The sequence below is a fragment of the Rattus norvegicus genome, chromosome 5, assembly GCF_021556685.1.
Source record: "Rattus norvegicus strain SHRSP/BbbUtx chromosome 5, alternate assembly SHRSP_T2T, whole genome shotgun sequence".
Classification (NCBI taxonomy): Eukaryota; Metazoa; Chordata; class Mammalia; order Rodentia; family Muridae; genus Rattus; species Rattus norvegicus.
In genome coordinates this window covers 56,954,815-56,972,158 of record NC_141538.1, presented here as the reverse complement: position 1 = coordinate 56,972,158, position 17,344 = coordinate 56,954,815, and the positions used below count along the sequence as shown (strand labels likewise).

The window sequence follows — 17,344 nt, the reverse complement described above, 5'->3', positions numbered from 1 at the left end:
TTCAGTGGTTTGCTGCTGGCATTCACCTCTGTATTTGCTGTATTCTGGCTGTGTCTCTCAGGAGAGATCTACATCCGGCTCCTGTCGGTCTGCACTTCTTTGCTTCATCCATCTTGTCTAATTGGGTGGCTGTATATGTATGGGCCACATGTGGGGCAGGCTCTGAATGGGTGTTCCTTCAGTCTCTGTTTTAATCTTTGCCTCTCCCTTCCCTGCCAAGGGTATTCTTTTTCCTCATTTAAAGAAGGAGTGAAGCATTCACATTTTGATCATCCGTTTTGAGTTTCGTTTGTTCTAGGGATCTAGGGTAATTCAAGCATTTGGGCTAATAGCCACTTATCAATGAGTGCATACCATGTATGTCTTTCTGTGATTGGGTTAGCTCACTCAGGATGATATTTTCCAGTTCCAACCATTTGCCTACGAATTTCATAAACTCGTTGTTTTTGATAGCTGAGTAATATTCCATTGTGTAGATGTACCACATTTTCTGTATCCATTCCTCTGTTGAAGGGCATCTGGGTTCTTTCCAGTTTCTGGCTATTATAAATAAGGCTGCGATGAACATAGTGGAGCACGTGTCTCTTTTATATGTTGAGGCATCTTTTGGGTATATGCCCAAGAGAGGTATAGCTGGATCCTCAGGCAGTTCAATGTCCAATTTTCTGAGGAACCTCCAGACTGATTTCCAGAATGGTTTTACCAGTCTGCAATCCCACCAACAATGGAGGAGTGTTCCTCTTTCTCCACATCCTCGCCAGCATCTGCTGTCACCTGAGTTTTTGATCTTAGCCATTCTCACTGGTGTGAGGTGAAATCTCAGGGTTGTTTTGATTTGCATTTCCCTTATGACTAAAGATGTTGTTATTGTTGATTTTTAACAGGATCAAAGAGGTTAGTAAATCACTTTCATTCTTGATTTTCTGGATGTTTTTCTTGTCAGTGGTTCCCAGATTTAAGAGACCTGACACCTATACCCTTCATCATTTTTCATCACAGTCCTTAATGAAATCTTAATAAAGATAAAGAAGGCCAAAATGAGAAACATAATTTAATTTAGTAGAGTCCTCCTATTGGTTTAATGCCATGTTGGATACAGTACTATAAAAACTTTGATTAAAGAATTCTTATAAACATTTTATGCTAAATTGAATAAAGTATAATTCATGCCTGTATTAGAATACAAAATATAAATATTATTTTGATTTGAAAACCAGAAGATATTTAAATATTTAGTAAGCACCTACTATGTTATAAGAATTTTTATAAAAACTTTCCTGTAAAGATGCACATTATTTTCAGTTGAAATAAAGCAAACCAATCACGGTTCTGCCTACCACAGTCAGTCCAGCACTGGGGGACAAAAAGGCAGGAAAATTGCCTCGAGGGGCTACAGAGTGAAATCTTCCTCTTTTAAAAATGAAATTTAAAAATAAGTAGCTGAATTTTACTAAATAATTTTCAAGAGGGGGATAGATATTACATTATTGCAATTAAAAAGAAAAATAAAATAATGAGAACTTTCAAGCCCATATTTAAAAACTAGGATACAGTGCTAAACTTGTAAGTTTATGAGTTATTTGAACATCTAGTTAACAGTGAAACTAACATTAAATATGTAGAAAAAAACAATGTTTGGGGGGCATAGAATACAGTGGAAATGTACACAAAGATTCAATATTTGCACAGAAGATGGAAAACCACAGCTTAGTAAAAAAAATTCCACAACACTGTTGATCAAAGTAATTGGTAAGAGACAAAATTATTGCATATCTCAGGAGAAAGAGTTAAAATAAACTATGTATCATCCTAACATTTGGGTGTTTAACCAGCACAAATCCACCAATGCTCTCTTTGAACTTTGCTGTATGTGATGGCAGTCCTCAGGGAATACAATTAGTTTAACAAGCAGTAACCGTAGCAGTATTCTGCTGTGTTACAGCATAAATGTCTCTTTCCTAAGAACGTTTTATCAAAATAGTTATTGTATGAGTTAGTATAACAATAACTCTATTCTGAATCTACAGATCCAATCATTGACATTTTGTTGTTACGCATATTTCTTGATGGAGCTGCCAACTGGAAATGATTGATTTTTGGCTATTCTGGTACTGATCTTTCTTTTATTATCTCTCTGGTAAATGAAACATACAATGTCAGATTATTTGATTTGGCATTGGTTTCTTATAAGAATGTTAGAAGGAGAAATCTGCCACATTTAGTGTTCAGTTTCTTTTAAAACCTGCCTTGTTTTATACAGTTCTTTTCAGGGTAACAAAAGATTAAACATAAGTGGGAATAAAGAAATCCATGGAGACCTTTATAAATGAGAAGTTTTCATTTGTGCTGGTAAGCAATGCTGATAGTATGTAGAGAACTTAAATAAATCTTAGCATGAATACCAACAGTCCATTAAAAAACAGAGACAAGCTATGTGCAGGCATTTCTCAAAGGAGGAAACTAGAATTACTTAGATGCTAAGAATCATAACTAAGCACAGATTTTGGAACAAAAGGTACTTTCTAAAATCCTGTTTATATCCTCCATCTGATCACAATATAAAAAGTCTGATAGTAATTTTGTATTGGAGATGATGTATAACCACATAGGAGTTAATGTGTTGTTTACCGAAAAGTGTATTTTTTACAAACAGTTTTGGAAAGGAATTGAAACTGATCCAGTATTATTCTACTTGTGCATGTAATGCACAATTAAGTAAAAACAACAACATCAACAAAAAACAACTAACCAAACAGACAAAAAAAACAGTATCACCTATCATAGGGAAAAGGATGCAAGAAACATATTCACAAGGAGGGGGAAAAGGAAAAAGAAACATAAAGTGATTCATGCACAATGCAGTTTAAGAATACATGGAAAATCTGAAACTCATCAAATACATAGAGTAAATTATCTCTTCAAACATTTGTAAACATAGATAAATATAAAAACTATGAACATATTAGTCAAATAGTATTGGAGAAAATAAGATGGGTTCATCACAGAATAGAAATATTAGCATTTAATTGTAAATTATATTCTAGATTCTAAGTTTGTTCTGAAAAATATATTTATGAATGACTATTTCATCCTTAGGAAATTATTTAAGTGATATATACACTAATAATAATTCATGCATAGAACAGGAGTGAGTTACATAATTATTAATTAATATTAGTAGTAAATAATATTGAAAACACTCTTGAAAATTGATGGTCCTATATTTGTATAATTCTGTATTAATGAAAATATAAATTTATATCAAATATGTTTATATAATTTTGCCAGCTGTCAGAGAAGCAGAGTACAGTGTAAATATTTTATATTTTATTGCAGTTTGTGTGTGTGTGTGTGTGTGTGTGTGTGTGTGTGTATTAGCAAAGTATGGTGAAGCCATAGGACAAATTGTGGAAACTGGCTCACTCTCTCTCTACCATGTAATTCATGAGACCAAACTCAGGTTGTCATGTTTAGAGAAAAGTGATTTTACCCTCTGAACAATTTGACCATTCCACTCTATTTCTTTTAAGAAGCATGACTAATACAATTGAATTATATTAAACATGTGTTATATGATTATACTCCTTAAATATCTATTTATCCAATATAATTACAACTTTGCATACTTATGAAGTTTTGTAGGGTTGGGGATCAAACGTAGGTCATGATCTCTTCTTTACCAGCACTGTGCTACTGAGCTGCGCACCATCCAAACTTTGTACTTCTGGAAAATGAGCTTCTCATCTCCTCAAGGCTGTCAATGACTCTGCTGTGAATAAAAATTTGTAATCATGATGAGAGATTCTGGACACTGTTGTTGTAAAATATTAATTATTTGAATGTATGGATATGTATGGATATGTTAATTTGTTTGGTGTAGAATTAATCCACATCTGTATCTAACAAAGCATCATATTGTATTGTGCAAATATATCTGATTAAAAAATAAATAAAATAATGATTAAATTATTTTGGGTACTTAACACTATTCTCTAGTTTACATAGCCAACTGTACTTATACACTTCCTTCTATGTCTGAAATAATTCTTACTAGAAACAAACTAAGTACTCTTAAAGGTGTTAAGTTTCTTTATTGTTAATATTTTAATGGAAGAAAAATGCAAATCCGAGTCTCTTTCATTAACAGTTCACCTGAAATTTAATAACTTATTGATCTTTTAGTAATTTGAAAAATTAACTATGCTGCACAAAAGACATTGTTTCTCTATGATACTGTTTATAACTTGAGCAAAGAGCATAGGAGCTCAGCATCACCCTCTATGCATTCATTACTTTTACAAACAAAACTATTCAGTATTAATTTAATGATATCAATGAACCATGAATCAACCAAAAATATGCATCCAGAGAGTAAGTATAAAACATTAGCCAGCATTTCACTGGGTGCTATTTTTCTTTCAGGAAGTTATTTGGAAAAATGGGTCATTACTGTCTTGCGATGTGTCAGCATAGTCTGCAACTGTGACTAGTACTGCATTGTTTCCTCTGTACACTCGTGAGTTGGCACTCATTCAGAAAGATGCACACTCATCGGACAGTCACTGTACTTCTTGGAATTGAAGCTATACTTTATCTTCTTGATGTTTGTAATGCTTTAGAAAACCTTATGTCATTTGGCAGAGGGCTGAGACATGTTACACAACATTGGAATTTACTGTGAAATTTTTCATGTTGTTTGATTTTTTATTATTGAATTTGTATCAACAATTTGTCATTTATACAGAATTATATTCTATTAAGGGACATATAAGGACAGTAGAAAAATTGCAACACCTTTGACTGGTTAAAATAATTGGAAGCTATAAATTTCAAAAAAAATTTTTGGAGATATTTTATCCTATCATCAAATATATTGTAGGGCTTTGTTGCATGACAATTTCATAATTTACATGGCAAATTAATATAAGCTACTTTATGAAATATTTCACAATCAATACCTTTACATTTATGTGTATACAAAACTAAAGAAACACAATATATAGTCATGTTAACATTTGACAAGATCAAATTTTAATGAAAAAATGTTTATAAAAACAAATAAACACAAATTATACAATTTTCTAAGGAACTGCAAAGACAAAGTAAAATTGAAACTATTTTTAGAAAATAAATTTAAGTTAAAAAAAAAGCACTACATGGACAGCTTCTAGCTTTACATTTATGTTCTCCTTAGTTCACAAAAAGAAATCTCTAATTATAATCTGGGAAGATTGCCATATGACTGAAAGAACAGTGCCTTCATCTTGTCTTTTAGTTCTAGTGACCAAATGACTAATGTCTGGGTGTAGATATGCTGGCAGGAGTGTTGAGTGGGACATTGTTGATGTTCCCTTTTCATGCTTTTCTCTTTGGTGACTGAAATTACTCCATACTTATTTTTGGTTTTTATATTTTTATCTTTTGAAAATGTTATTTCTGTATTCCATAAAGAATAATCAAATAGACCACTCTCCAATTCTCCTATATCCACTTAGCATGCAAAGTTAACTTTTTTAACCTACTAATTCCAGGCATGGAGGCCACACTGGCATAGGTGTGTGGGCACCAAATGCCCTGGGACATGGAAATCCTACCAGTGGCTATATACACAATAAAAAATAATAGTAATAATAACTCTCCCTTTCCCAGCAACTACTTCCTTACAGCTCCCAAGTAAGGTGTGGAGTCTAAATGTCATATACCCAATCTGCTTGCTGTATATCTTGAGTAGGGCCTTTACATATACTTTTTCGATCACAAATAACTTGGAAAATGATAGGCACACATTTCATATCCACAATGTGTAATGTCCCATGGCTAAACACCAAAGTTTATATAAAAGCTCCGAACCTCTCACTCTAGACATCTTAGGAGACAAAATATGTCATATAAACTATGACTTTCTCACAAACGAACCTAATTATTACCAACCTGTGATACACAGATAGAATGTTTGGATCCCTGATGTAATCAGACCATCACAATCCCATAATATTTCCAAGTTCAGATCTTTCAACATTTCATTAAAATTTAGTTTCCTCATGAACCCGATTTTGTATGTTTCCATTGGATGGCCCATGCTGTTTACTCTCTGTGAATGAATAGACCTTGAAATTGTCCCAGAAAGGTGGACTCATTATACTTTTGCTTATTTTCTCCTTTTCTACTCAATAATAAATCTCAATTACCATATCCTTGGGAAGCTAGCTCTGATTTTCAGGAATAAGTTCAGTTTTGGAAATCGCTATTCCCCATACTTATAATGTACTCTTTCCAATGCTTATGTAACATTGTATATAGCTATGGTTCTAATCAACTCCACCTAAATCAATTACCTCTATTCTAAAAGCAAAAAGTAAGCAGAAGAGTCCTTTTTTTTAAAATCATTTCCTTTTACCTTGGAAATAAGTTTCTATCCTTTCGTAGATAAACTACCCATGTGTGGTCATCCATAAATTATGTAAGAATGTATAAGTCCTTTTATTTTTATCTTTCCATTTTCTATGAAATTTCCACACATTTCTTCATCTGTATTGGCTGCTATAATACAAGTGAAGTTTTTCCTCACTAGCTGGCCCAGGTTGCTCTCTTTTAGTATTCTTCCCATAACATGACCTTACACCAGCTTGCCACACCAGCTTGTAAATGACTTCTTCAAGACCATGGATTCTTTCTTACCTTATATATCAGGTTGTTAGAGATGTCAAAATACCACAAGGGTGACTTAACTACAGAATTAATTTTTCACACTTCATGGGGATGGTAGTACAAGATCAAGACTCTAGCAAAATGCTTTCTTCTGGTTCTTCTTTACTTGGGTGTCAAGATCTGCCCATTTGATTTACCTTCACAAGGTTTAATCTTTTTTCACATGTGTGCAAATATAGCCCCTGCACACATAAAATTCTTGTTCATAAAGATACATCTGATTAGATTTGTCCCCATGATAAAGGCCTTCTTTGTTTTCTACTGTACTAAGTCTTGTATCTAAAGACAGTCACACTCTGAGGTACTGAAGTTTAGTCATTGCTTAACTACACTTCAGACTGATGCCTGTCTGCTTTTATATAAAGCTTAGCAAAGCTCGCGCTCTCTCTCTCTCTCTCGCTCTCGCTCTCGCTCTCGCTCTCTGGCTCTCGCTCTCGCTCTCTCTCCCTTTCCTTCTTCTCTCTCCTCCTGTCCCCTGTCTTTCTGTACGTATGTTTGTGTGACTCTTTCTGCATCTTGTCTCCTTCTGTCTATTCTCCCCTCTTCCCTAGTTTCACTTTTTTAAATAAGTTGAACAAGTTTTGGTCTTTATTTTTATATATATATTATAATTCTGTTCTTTTTTCTTTGTGATTCTTATTAGAAGATACGTATCTAGGTTATATTTTCTTTAATTCCCTTCCTGAAGCCTAGCCCCATTTTTATGTCTACTAAAGTGAATGATAAGATGACTTAAAGAGTTGTATGCTTTAACTTTTCCCCACTATGGACAATGAGATAAACAATCTCATGATTTTACCTGACTCTTGATTCTAGCACATGAACACATAGTATATCATGGTGGGAGTATATAACTTAGGATGACTCTACCTGTTAGGGTTCAAGCAAAGAGAGAATGAAAAGAGAGATGGAGGTTACATATTTCCATTAAAGATATATTCTCCAAGAATTTAACTTTTTTATTTCTACTGGGTACTATATTTAAAGGATTCATTCAAATGCACAGGCTGGTGCCCCAGACTCACAATTGGGCCCTTAGATAACACACCCAACCCCTAAGAGGAGTGTTATATTTATTTCTATAGCATTCTTGATTATCAATTTTGGAGTTTGAAAATCTGGAAAATCTGGATCCAGAATTCAAACCAAGGATATTTAGTTCTATAACCTCCAGGCCAATCATTACATAGGGACACACTTGGAATGAGTTTAAAATTCATTGCCTGTATGTCAGTTGACTAATAGTGCCCTACTATGACAACTCTTGTATAATAAACTATGACAGAGACTTAAGAACAAATTATTTTTTTTTAGTTTGTTTTTTATTAGCTAAGATACAGTTACACCATTCCCCCATTTCTTACTTCAGCTCTTGTATAGCCTTCACCTATGACTTCTCCTGGGTGTATATTCATAATCCCTCTTGAACACATGGTCCCTTTTTTATAATTATTGCTGCTACACCAAGGTTAGAAGTAAAAAATTCCTCTTTGGGTTATTACATTTCATTAATGTGTGTAGAGAATGGCATCTTGAAATTTTATGTGATGACTTAAGAATCCACTGACTGACTGACAGTTGAAGACAAGAAGCATTCCTTCAGAAAAAGAAATCAAATCTGAAATCATCATGAAAGAAAATAAATATGCATGTTTCTCCTGACCATATTACCTTGTCTAATGTTTTCCTTTTAAAAGAAGTGACAAAATCAGTCACCAGGGCACCTTAAGAGAAAGGCAAGGAACAAATCAGTGGCACATATATGGTTTTTCCAGCAAAATTTTCAAATGTACACAAAGTATTTGTTCCAATTTTCCTATTGGCTTGTATTTATTTTCTTGCAGAACATCCATGGAATTAAAATAGGAAAATGGGAGCGAAAAATTTTTGACCCATTGCAAACTGGTACAAGCACTCTGAAAATCAGGCTGGAAGTTCCTCAGAAAATTGGACATTGAACTACCTGAGGACCCAGCTATATCTCTCCTGGACATATACCCAAAAGATGCCCCAACATATAACAAAGACACATGCTCCACTATGTTCATAGCAGCCTTATTTATAATAGCCAGAAGCTGGAAAGAACCCAGATGCCCTTCAACAGAGGAATGGATACAGAAAATGTGGTACATCTACACAATGGAGTACTACTCAGCTGTCAAAAACAATGACTTCATGAAATTTGTAGGCAAATGGAAGTAGAAAGTATCATCCTGAGTGAGCTAACCCAGTCACAGAAAAATACACATGGTTTGTACTCACTGATAAGTGGATATTAGCCCCAAAGCTCAAATTTCCCAAGATACAATCCACGGGCCACATGAAGCTCAAGAAGAAGGACAACCAAAGTGTGAATGCTTCAGTCCTTCTTAGAAAGGGGAACAAAAACATTCATAAGAATGTCTATGGAGTCAAAGTTTGGTTTAGTGACTGAAGGAACGGCCATTCAGAGCCTGCCCCACATGACTATACAGCCCATGAATATACAGCCACCAAAACGAAATAACAGTGATGAAGCTAAGAAATGCATGCTGACAGGAGTCTGATATAGCTGTCTCATGAGAAGCACAGCCAGAGTATGTTAAATACAGCGGTGAAAGCTAGTAGCAAAGCACTGAAGTGAGAACAGGATCCTCTTTGGAGGTATTAGAGAAAGGATTGAAAGAGCTGAAGGGGCTTACAACCCCATAAGAATAGCAATGACAACCAACCAGAGCTCTCAGGGACTATATAACCCAAAGACTACACATGGACAGACCCATGGCTCCAGCTGCATGTGTAGCAGAGGATGACCTTGTTGGGCACCAATGTGAGGAAAAGCCCTTGTTCCTGCCAAGGCTGGACCCCCCCACCAGAGTAGGGGGATGTCAGAGCAAGAAGGGAGAAGGGGGCTTGAAGGGGGAGGGGGAGGGGATAGGGGAATTATGGGTGGGAAACCTGAAAAGGGGATAACATTTGAAATGTAAATAAAAAATATCCAATTGAAAATAGTTTTAAAAAAATTGTCCCAAACACTATCCCTTCCCTGTCTCCCCTTCACAGAGTCCTTCTCCCATCTGCTCTTCCCTTTGCCTCTGAGAGGGTCACAACCCCCTGGTTTCACCCAACCCTGATTCATGAATTATCTGCAGGATTATTCATATCCTCTCCCACAGAGTACAGAGAAGGCAGCCTCTGCTGCATACTTGTCAGGAGCCTAGGTCAACCCTGTGCATGCTCTTTGATAGGTAGCTCAGTCCCTGAGAACTCCCATGACTTCAGATTAGTTGAAGTTTTGGTCATCCTGTGGGGTTCCTATCCCCCTTCATGGCCTTCAGTTCATCCCCTAACACTTCCATAAGGGTAACTGATCTCTGTCTAATGATTGGCTGTATGTGTCTGTGTCTGTTTCAGTCAGCTGTTGGGTAGACACTCTCAGAGAATAATATGGTATAACAGAGTATCATTGATAGTGTCAGGGATTGATTGGTCTTTGCTCATGGAATGGGTTTCAAGTTGGGCTGGTTATTGCTTCGCCATTCACTCAGCATCTGGTTCATCTTTGTACCTGTATTTATGTTTAGACAGTTTTGTGAGTGTGCTGGTGTTCTTATCCTACCATAGGAGGTTCTGCATGTCTATGGGAAGTAGTCTCTTCACGTTCCATGTCCCCACTACTAGGCATTTCAGCAAAGGACACCCACACTGACTTCTGAGAGACTCCCCGATCTGAGGTCTGGGATGTCCTAGAGAGTCTACAGAAGACAAAGTGAGAAATAGCCTTGAATTCATTGGTACAAGAGACAATTTCCTGAACATAACACCAATGGCTCAGGGTCTAAGGTCAACGATTGATAAGTGGACCTCATGGAACTGAAAAGCTTCTGTAAAGCAAAGGGTACATATCACCATTAGGACAAGTCAGCTACATACAGATTGAGAAAATATTTTCACTGACTTTACACCCTACAGAAGGCTAATATCAAAAATATATAAATAACTCAAGAAGTTAGACTCCAGTAAACCAAATAATCCAATCAAAAACAGAGTATGGAGCTCAGTAGAGAATTCTCAAAAGAGGAATAAAGAATGGCTGATAAGCACTTAGATAAATGTTTAACAACCTTAATCATCATGAAAATACAAATCAAAAGGACCCTGAGATTTTACCTTACAACAATCAGAATAGCTAAGGTCAAAATCTCAAGTGATAGCACATGCTGGTAAGAACGGGAAAAAAGGGGAACAGTCCTCTACTGACTGCTGGTGTCAGTGTAACCTTTTGCAAGCACTCTGGAAATCAATGTGGTAGTTTCTCAGAAAGTTGAAAATAGTCCTTCCTGAAAATCCAGCTACACCACTCCTGGGAATATATCCAAAAGATGTTCCAACATACCACAAAGCCATGTGCTCTACTATGTTCATAGAAGCTTTATTTACGGTAGCCAGAAATTGGAAACAACCCAGACGTCCCTCAAATGAAGAGTGAGTACAGAAAATGTAGTTCATTTATACATTGGAATACTATTCAGCTATTAAAACAAAGACATCATGAATTTTACAGCAAATGGATGGAACTAGAAAATATCAGTCTGAGTGAGCTAACCCAGACCCCAAAGGATATGCATGATATGTACTCAGTCATAAGTGGATATTAGCTATAAAATATAGAATACCCATGGTACACCCATAGATACAAAGAAGTTAAACAAGAAGGAAGGCTCAAGTGAGGATGCTTGAATATCATTTAGAACAGGAAACAAAATAATCATGGGAGGCAGAGGGAGGAAGGTATATGATTGGAAGATGGGAAGAGGAGAGGGAGAGGAGGAAGGGTCAAGGGTGGAAAGATACAGGATGGAGGCCCAGAGAGCCAGGGGAAGTGAACTTTAAGCAAGTGATTTAGATGTAAACACAGTAGTGTTCTGTAAGGTAATAGTTTAATTTTAGGTGAGTGTAGCAATAGGAATTAAATCAATAGGTGTTGTGTTCAAATAGTCCATGTTGAAAAGCAATGGGACTTTTAGGAAATGATTTTATCAATCTTGATAATTAGAATGGTAATAATATTGACTAATTTAGGAGGGTGTTGTGAAATCAAATGGAACAATGTGTACTATCCAATTAGCACATATTTATGCTATAATGTATAAATAAATTATTGGGAGGCACAAAGGGGAGAGAGTTACTATTACTGACATTTATATCTACTTCTCTGCATGTTGTTAGGAACCATGTGCTGTTTTTGATTTCAGGAGCTTATTATGAGCAATGGACACAAGTTTGTATTCTACCAGTCTTCTACCTAATATAGACCCCAGTGATGTTTAAAACTGTGCTCTCTGTATTAAGAGAGTGAAGTTTCTAACTTTCAGTACTATGTAAGCAACTTTATTTCCTTGACAAAATTACTTGATTTTTCTGTAGCTGTTTTCTCACTTGTCAAAGGAAGATAATGTTGTTATAGATGAAAAGAATCAAACTCTGTTTTCATATTTTTTTTTGGAATGTAAAGGAGTTCAGGAATGACTGGCTATTATGTGAATGAAATCAACAAATTCTGTTTTTTTTTTTACAAGACTCAAATAACCAAATGAGACTTAAATTTGTCAAGACACCATAAGCAGCATCAAATGTAAACGGAATTGCTTCAAGGATATAGACAACAGGTGAAGAACAGACTTTTTTTTTGCCTACAATATTTCCCCAAAGTAAGGTGCTCATACTCCACACAGAGTGAACACATCTTCATTTGATAGTCCAATGGAAGACAGCCCTACTATGCTGTCATTTCCCAGGAGCCATGCATTATCATAATCCTAATCCAGAGACAGCCTGATAAAGATGCCGCAAGAACAGGACTCTTCCTCTCAGTGACCTTGATCAGTCTCTTTTCTTAAAGAATGTCTAATAAGGGTCAGACTCGCCCGAGCTAAGGGCAGAATGTTCCTTTCTCCCAAATGCTGAAGTGTGCCCTCCATAAGCAAGCACTTTGAAAGCTTAGCCTCTGATATTATGGTCCTTGAAAAATGAAGCCTTTGGGAAGTAAAGAGGTTTAGATCCCCTATGATCCAATTGGTAGTCTTGGGAGGAATAAAGAACTCTGTTTAAATACACTGAAGGAAGAGCATTCAGGGTCACATTTTCAGAGGCACTGTTTTTAAGCCAAAAAGACAGCCTTCACCAGTAATAAAACTAGAAAACTGTTCTTAGATGTCTAGTTTTTAAAATTGTAAGAAATATTTTTTGTGATATCAATGGTACCCAGTATATGTTTTGTTATAGTACCCTAAGTCTCAGTATTTCCCACTTGTCCCAAAGTCACGTAGTCGTGTGTGTGTGTGTGTGTGTGTGTGTGTGTGTGTGTGTGTGTAAATATCAAAGTATTACAAGCCACAATGAAAAGCTTCTACTTATTATTTTAAGATGTTTCCTTAGTTATAAAGGATGAAATAAACTAAAGATCTTCTTAAATAAACAGGATGAGATATATGCAAGATGTCCCACAAATATATCAACAGATAGATAGATAGATAGATAGATAGATAGATAGATAGATAGATAGATAGATAGACAGACAGATAGACAGACAGACATGTGTCGGACATGTTGCATTTCTCTCATGCTCATATATGTTGTGAAACTTCCAAACATACCCAAATTAAGGAAACATCTCACCCCTGCCTGCACATTTCTTTGTCCTTTTATTCTACAGCCCAAGTAGTTTTTACTACTAGATTTGAAGAAAACACCTTTCTGCATCTGTTTATTTTCACCTACATATTCCACAAAGACATTCGTAAATATGAGAAGTTCATCTTTTGCCTGTAGCACCATAGTCTAAGTATAAATATGATGCAATGGTACTATGGTAACATGTATTTAAAGAGTAGTTTACAATATGTGTGACTGGAAATGACAACTACAGTGTTCTTGTGGAATGTCCACATGTCGGTTTAAATTTAATGTCATAGATGTTTTGACCTTTTTAAACTTTATTATTTAAATATTGTGGTAGTAATACTTTACATGAGATTGATCTCCACTAAAAAAATCTCAGGACACAGTATGATTGATCTTCATTAAAAATTTCAGGGCACAATACAATGTGTTCAAATATATGCACCAAATGGCACATTTCTAGAATGTCTTTCTAAGGCTCTTTATTATTTGTCAATTTTAAGTGTAATGTGGTGTGGTGTGTTGTGTGTGTGTGTGTGTGTGTGTGTGTGTGTGTGTGTGTGTTTGTGGTGTGTGGCATGTATGTGTATACGTTTATGTGTGTGTATGTGGTGTGTGATGTGGTGTGTGTGTTTGAGTGTGTATGTGTGTTTGAGTGTGTGGTGTGTATATGGAATGTGTATGATGTGGTGTGTGTGTGTGTATGTGTTTGTGTGTGTGAGAGATTTGGTGTGTGTATGTGTGATGTGTGGTATGGTGAGTGTGTGAGTATGGTGTGTGTGTGTGTGTGTGTGTTGTGTATGTGGTATGTGTGTGATGTGGTGTATGTGTGTTATATGGTTTGTGTGTATGTGTGGCATGTGTGGTTCGTGTGTGTGTTTGTATGAGTGTGTGGTATGTGGTGTGGTGTGTGTGTGTGTGTGTGTGTGTGTGTGTGTGTGTATCAGCAAGTAATTTAAGATACCCTTGGATGCCAGACGAGGGCCTGAAATTCTGTGAGGCTTTAGTTAACCAGGGCACCATCATTATAGCTGCATACTTACAATTTATTTACACAACTGAAAATGTATAATGGAATTCCCTTTTAAATCTTTATATATGGTTAACAAGATGAAAATAAACAATGAAAAGTTTCTCATAACTGTAAATTAGGCCTGATCCCTAATCTCTTCAATTGACAGCTCAGCACTGCATATTCTGCAGGGAATAATGGCAAGAAAGCAGGATCATGTTTTTAATTGGAATTGGAAGAAGTTAACCCTTTCAATATTCTTAAGGCACAAATAGGAGCTAAGGAAACTGCCAAAAATGAAGCACATTTTAAATATAATGCAATGGTCCCCTTTAACCCCTAATAACCCAAAATGTTTGTCCCTGAATGACAGAAATGAGCAAGACACTTAAAAGTGCAGGCTTCATAACAGAGCTATTTATGACAAAATAGCTTCCTTACCTTTGGCAAATTTGCATAAGCATCAATTTCCCTGTCATTTGAGAAAATTGCATCAATGAATTGATGTACACAAGTCACATGGGAAAACAGTTACTTGTCACTCCATGATTACTCTGTATGGGAATCTTTACTAAATTCCAAGGAACCTGAACCATAACATAGTTCACCGTCCTTGCTTTCCTTGTACACTATGGCTTAGGAAATATTAGTAATCAAGGAATATTTCTAAGAAGTAACAAAGCCATATCTTAATAGGATAACTGCTTTGCTCCTGGGGGAGTAGACCCTTATAAAATACAATAATCTTGAAGAAAGAAAATTGCAAGTCAGGATACATTGAAAGAGATACACCATCTATGCAGAACACTACTTTCACTTTTAGAAGGATCACAGGCAGTGGAAGAATGCAGTAGCTATAATCTGAAGTTGGGTTCTTTAGGATCTGATGGTGCTTTGGAATTTCAACCCTCTTCCTCAATTATGCAGATAGATATTTATATGTTTAACATAGTATATAAGGGATGGTACAACTCTTCTAAACAAGAGGTTGGCTTTTCTTGTTTGCTCTTTTTCCCATTAAAGTGAAATGTGAACGTCGATGGGAGAAGAGAAAAAAGTATGGCTTTTATTTCCTTTCATTTTGCATAAAGAATAACAGGTGTGTTGGTTTTTCATCAATCCAGAATATTGCAGAAATTTTAATTTTCTCAGGAGGGGTGAGGAATGTTTATTGGAGGCAGGCAGTAATGATGCAGGTTTTTTAAGTGGCTGCAGGTGCTTACCTGTTTGTCGAGAATACTCCGCTCTTTGATTATCACTGCTCCTCACCCATCCTGTAACCCCAAAGACAAGACAAATAAAAATACTCCTCTCCTTGGAGTCTCATCCACTATGTGGCACCCTTGGAACAACCCACTTAGTGTGTATGTAAATGACCTACTTTATTTTTGAAAAGAGTCATTAGTAGAAGTTTGCATGTCAGCAGTAGCCAGGAAGACCACCCCAGCCCAGAACCTTTCTAGAGAGGAGAGTGCTCAACAAAGGAATCATTTGATCTTTGTGATCCATGGCCAGTTATGTTAATTGACAGGGCTATACAATGAAAGGATTGCCTTTTGTCAGAAACTGTTCACTATAATCCTCAACCCCAATTCAGTATACACAACAGCTACTTAAGAAAGAAAACAATTACAGTTCAGAAAAGTACCAAACCATAACACCAGGAAAAATGCATAGATAGCACTAAGTTCAAAACCAGCTTAACATCTCCCACTTGAAACGCTGAAGAAAGGATGGTGTCCAAAATGCACGTCAGCATATCAAACCTAAACAAGTTGCATTCTCATTTTCAACTGTTTAGCATTGCTCCTGATTTCACTTGTCCTTCACCTAGGCTGCCCAGGTGGGTTAAATTTGTGCTCTTCCCTTTACCACACAAGAAGGAAAGTCAGCATTGAGCTCAGACACGCAGACTCTGTGGATGCCATTCTTTATGCAGCAGAGCAAACAGCTTGTGGTTTGCTCACTCTGATGGGGCAGTTTCCATGGATCCATCATCCCCAAACCCAGCAAGAATCCCGGGAAGTGATTCTGCCAGGTTGTCTCACACAGGATTCAAGGCTGACCCACTCAAGAATCTCGGACTGCAGCGGTACTTTCAAAATGTCGCTCTGCCCTGCATACTGCATGGGTGCTACTTCGTGCTTACCTTGACATGCTTTGCTACTCAGGCAATGAATAGCATTGTTGCAGCTCCTACCAACACAAGTTTCTTCTTTTGCTCAAAATCCTCTACCCTTCCACTATCACAACCTACAATTCCTCCTTCAAGCGCTCAAATATTGTATTTCCGTATTCTCACTCAACCAGCTTCTAACTCAACTTGGAAAAGACTACTCAAAATACCCTGGATCTTGAGAGAAGATGCTCTTGCAGAGACAGCGGGGGAGTGGCGCATGACCCTCCTGCAAAGGGTCCTAGCGCCATCTCTATGCCATATCACTTTTCATTTCCTCTCTATCCACAGAGATTTCAGAAAGACGTTGGAAGAGAAACCCGCAGTCACCCAGCCTTTACAGTACTTGGGAAGCGGAATAATTGCAGCAAAGCTTTGCTGAACTTGAGCGCGGAGTACAAAGGAAATCCAGGCTTCCAAATAAAAGGACAAAATCAAACAGTCAAGAAACCGTCGTGGCAAAACTTTACTTTCCGTTTTTCCGTTAGCAATGATTTCCTGCTTTCCAGTCCGAGCAAGACAAACTTCTAGAGAATGGATTTTTTCGCAGGAACTTGTGGCTGTTCTCTGACTTCTTCACAGAGTAAAGACTATCTGGTTTAGCCGGCCAGCTGTGCAGTAACCAGGGATCCCTGCTTTAAGGACAGAGTAAGTTGCCCATAGGAGCTACCAGAGGGACCTACGCCACAGCCTCTCTTGGCAAAATATTGAAAAGGGAAACTAAATGGGCTGAATCTCCAGGCTTCTGCCCACTGCTTTCTTTCCCCAGCTGAGTCTTTCGCTTGCTA

At 36.7% G+C, this 17,344-nt stretch overlaps 1 protein-coding gene and 1 long non-coding RNA gene across 2 annotated transcripts in view; one reads left to right on the top strand and one right to left on the bottom strand.

Moving 5' to 3' along the window:
* Window positions 1-1,039: 1,039 nt before the first annotated feature.
* On the bottom strand, window positions 1,040-16,774 carry LOC148005741 (uncharacterized). Its single transcript, XR_015620187.1, has 3 exons — window positions 16,530-16,774; window positions 15,604-15,654; window positions 1,040-3,769 (listed from the first exon to the last, which is right to left on the bottom strand). It is a non-coding gene; the product is annotated as an uncharacterized LOC148005741 (long non-coding RNA).
* Lingo2 (leucine rich repeat and Ig domain containing 2) overlaps window positions 16,716-17,344 on the top strand; it is a 1,315,053-nt gene continuing 1,314,424 nt past the window's right edge. The window contains exon 1 of the mRNA XM_087548884.1: window positions 16,716-17,204. The gene's annotated coding sequence lies outside the window, so the exon portion shown is untranslated. The remainder of the gene's footprint in view (window positions 17,205-17,344) is intronic.